This window comes from Musa acuminata, unplaced genomic scaffold (assembly GCF_036884655.1).
Source record: "Musa acuminata AAA Group cultivar baxijiao unplaced genomic scaffold, Cavendish_Baxijiao_AAA HiC_scaffold_1118, whole genome shotgun sequence".
NCBI lineage: Eukaryota > Viridiplantae > Streptophyta > Magnoliopsida > Zingiberales > Musaceae > Musa > Musa acuminata.
Genome location: NW_027021331.1, coordinates 387,463 through 391,993, shown reverse-complemented (window position 1 = coordinate 391,993; position 4,531 = coordinate 387,463). Strand labels below are relative to the sequence as shown.

General features: G+C 33.1%; 1 long non-coding RNA gene across 1 annotated transcript; it reads right to left on the bottom strand.

The window, feature by feature from the left end:
• Positions 1-1,174: 1,174 nt before the first annotated feature.
• Positions 1,175-3,147, bottom strand: LOC135666655 (uncharacterized). Its single transcript, XR_010509823.1, has 3 exons — positions 2,905-3,147; positions 1,596-1,851; positions 1,175-1,522 (listed from the first exon to the last, which is right to left on the bottom strand). It is a non-coding gene; the product is annotated as an uncharacterized LOC135666655 (long non-coding RNA).
• Positions 3,148-4,531: the final 1,384 nt, after the last annotated feature.

Here is a 4,531-nt window from a genome sequence, read left to right as displayed (position 1 = left end):
ACATCGTGATACATGGATGATAATACTCGCTCTTAAAGAACTTATTGCTATGATTCATATATTTATTTCTTAAGAAAGTTGTTCAAGAAAGATTAATTCAAATTATTAAGCTAAACATATGGACCAAGTGGGAGAATATAACTGTTATTATTAAATATCATATTTAATAATAATATAACCGTTCTCGTTAAGATTCATAATTCATTATAATCAATTTCTTCATTTATTATGTTTTAAATATTTTGATTTTTTATTCTAAATATAACCATTATTATTAAATATTTAATATCGTTAAGTTCTTTATTATTATGGTCCAAACGTTATAAATTTGAATTAATTCTTCAACGTTATGAGTTGGTGATAATAAATGTTCTTGATAGGAGAACATCTATATAAATGAGGATTTTGGTCCATAGATTTAACATCTCTTTGAAGTTAAAAGAATTTCCTACACCATCTAAAGTGAGAGTTCTAAGTCGAGAAGTACCAAAGTTCAAGAAGAAATCGTTACAGAAATTTTTAACAACAATGATCGAAGATATGTTATTTTATTTTCGCATTAGTTTTATTGTGTTTTTGTCATATTGATTTAGAAACATAAGTTGATACGAAAGATTTCTTACATATCGATCAATCATTTAACTATTGTCAAATAATCTCACATAAATAATTTGGCATATCACCTTAATTCTATATTTATCATCTTTTATATATCGCTTAATCCTAACAGGAAACTCTATAGCAACAACAAAATCATCCTACTTTTGTACTGTTTCATTCCCCAACTCTTATTATTCCATCCCCTTCATTCTAGCTTTCGTTAAAAATACTATCACAATTGACAAAACAATCATATAGCAAAAACACCATTAATAAAATAAGATTCTAAAATAAAAAACTGTAATGAAAGCAGACATTCATGATTCCTCACTATGATAGCAACAAGAACATGATTTAATAGGACTATGAGTCAGAAACAATAACTAATAGCAGCAAGAACATGATGCAACAAGACTGATAGCAGAACCACTCAAAACTATGAGTCTGAAACACAACTGATTGAAGAAGAAACACCACCGGTAGCAACAAGTATTTCGCAAAAAGGATTCAACAAGAACAATAAAATCACTTCTGTTGCAGCAAGGTTAACACTCACAAAAATATGATTCAACAATAACAAGAAAAACACTTCTATTGCAACAAGGTAAACACTCAAAAAATTATGATTCAAAACAATGATTTAAACTATGATTCAATAAATATATATTTAACACAATAATTTAAAATAAAAAGGATAAATACTCATCAAAGTCTTTATCGATCGACAACTCAATGACAAGTTCTTTGCCTTAACATCTCATCCTTAACTATTTCTTTAATCAGAGACCCTAATCCTCTCAAACCCTATTAATCCTTCCTCTATTCTTTATGAATGAACTGAAAAGTTCTTCAATTTGGATGGCAACAGTGTTTTCGGATGGGACGAGGAGGAGATTGTATGACTCTATTCTTTATGATCCACCTGAGGAACACGAGAAAGAAGTTGCAGTAAGTAGTAATGACGAAGTCTGCAGCTAAATTGGCATGAGTATTACCTAATTTTAATTGTTTTCTTCCTCGTAAACTTTGTAGGCCGATCGTGATTTTGTGCTGGAAAGGATGTCGCTTATGGCCGGCACAAGGAAAGAGGTAATCCTCATTCTGTTGCCTTGCTCTTCTTCTTAAGCTGATTCCAGTTTATACTCGGTTAACAACATGAATGATGATCCATAGCTAAATTGTGCCAGCATCATCAAATGTCTTTGTTGATTGAATTGTGTTAAAGATTTCATATCTTTCACGACTGCACATCTGCATAGTAAAAGAAGGAAATATCTAAAATTCATGTTTTGCTATGAAATTTTATAGGCCTCGAGCTTATACATGACCTTCACTGTAGATGGCATAAATTTCAGCTCATACTTAGACTAAATGGCAATTAATTTAGTTTTATTGATGATGTGGGTGTATAAATTGACTTCAAGCCTGCACCTATGAGCTAATGACTCAGGTGTTGTAACAGCATCACATGTAAAACCAAAATAGTTATCAAAGCAGTTAATATCAAACTATCATGTCATCAAGATAAAATCATTAGAGAAACTAAATTAACATCTGGTTAGCAACAAGATCTAAATAGGATAATTACTCGATTCCAATTATTCGACAGTTGGACTATTGTATAAAGGGATTTTCTCCTCAGAAACTATTGATATGATACTCTGAAAACTTTTCAAATTTGATTTTTTTTCAGTATTATTTCACCATCTGAAAGAATATCTTGATCTAAGCATCAGAGGAGGATCTCGTTGAGTATATTATAACTTTTATCTTATTTTTATTGGAAATATTCATGTATGTGAGATAAAAGAAAGATGAACTAAGAAGATATAGTAGGATTACAGATATTATGATTGATCCATAACATAGGATCCTAAGCTTTTGGACTGACTTAGTGTCTTGCATGATATAATCATGGCCAATTTGATTTAGACACATCAGTAGTTGATTTCTGATGTTGTCAGAAAACTCAATACCACCTCAGCTCAACCTTGCTTCTCATGTTCAGTAATCCTTTTATTTTAGCTTTTTTTTTTTTTGGCAAGATGACTAAATCTGACCTCATCAGTGAATTCAATTATTGGATACTCCAGCTCAGGCACAAGCTTACAATACGTACAATGATATAATTGGTGATGATGTGATATTTGTTGTAGCAATATCAACAGGTTAGTGTCCTATTAACAATTTCAGATACCGATGTATACATATAAATCATCAACTATTCATGGCCAAAAATTTTCTTGTTGTCTGCAGCTGTATTCTTTCAAGAAACCTGTTGGCATGTTTCTGGAACGAACTCACCTTAATCGTGTCAGGAGAAGCAATATAGCCTGGACTTGGAGGAGCTACAGCAGACGCTGCTCGAAATGGTACAGGATTCTGGCTCACCATCTCAGCCTTGCCCCTTTGCCGATGGAGGATGTTTGTCAACTTGGAAGTGGCTTCTGGATGGCATGGAGTCGAAGACACCGGCACGGAGTTGTTTGGAATTGTGAGGTATCATTCAAAACAAAGTTTATGTTTAGGAGTCTGCAGAATCGATACCAAACAAAGTTTGGTATTTGCTAACCATTTTGATTTAAACATATAGACATAGCCATGATATCTACGTGTATCATATAATTTTTCTTGTTCAGATATAAGATTGCAATCAGCTAAACAAGTGATGCGTTTGTCAAGATAATGGCCTTTAAATTCAAAATTAGTCATTGATGACCGGGTTGAGGCCCACTGATTGGCATCTCATTTCAGGCTTAGCTTGTTTTGATCCTATAACATAATCATAATAATGACAAACCAATCCACAATAGATTAATCCATATTTGTCTTAGAACCGTTGTGAATAGAGTTGGGAAAGATAAATTATCTAGAGTTAGAATTTGGCTGGGGGGCATGCTGTAACTCTTAAATGCATGCTTGTGTTCCTTCCCCTTTTCCATGGCCTACCCATTCTTCTTAATTATTCTTATCTTGAACAGGTTGGTGGCGGGTCTACATTCAGCTTCGTTGCTGTCTCTGAAACCATGAACTTGCCTTTCAAAACGAGTCAGCAGCTACAAGCCCAGTGGCAAGTACTCAGAACCTACCTCATCATATCATTCTACTACTGGACTCCCATTTTTACTTTCTTACATACACTGCAAAAATGCTTTAGAGAGAGAACCTAAGTTATAGGAACTTCCTATCTCTCTCTTGACTTGGATGTCGAGGTCGAATCCCGACTTGAGATATAATCTCTCTGGACTTGATATACTTGCATATGAATCTCCTGTAGGAATTTGGTATCTAGGCATTCAATGTAAGAGTGAAGTATTTAATCGCATGATCAAAACATACCTGAAGAGACCTGTTTATAGTGATAGCTCTAATCGTATGCCATTGAGAAGAACATTCATTGAATCATATCCAAATGTTCATTTGATCGTATTTAGTTTTAATTATCCGAAAATACGGATAATCAAACCCCAAAATAATGGATGTGCAGTTCATCTGGGTCCCATCATATTAGGGCATCCACATGCCGATCGCTTTCAGACAAAACAATAATAGAAGGATAACCATGCAACAACACACCTTCTAACACTTCTTTCTTCTACCAATTACACCCATAGTTGTTCATGCAACAATAGAAATAGCAATGATCTAATGTATTCAATAGATCAATTGGAAAGCTTGGGTGGATTTTAATGCCCCAGATCGAAACTACTTGTTGAACAGTTAATAGTTTTAGGGCCTCGATAAAAATGCAACAATTTAATTTACTTATTTCATTGCTGGACAAGTCAAAATGCTGAATAAAAACTTATTGACTCAAAACTTGAGAACCGATAGATCCTAAGGTCTTGGACCAAAATTCTGATATAATGTAAAACATAATATTAAAGCTTTTATTTAGAAATCAGCAAATAATTAAATTACATTTTAGTAT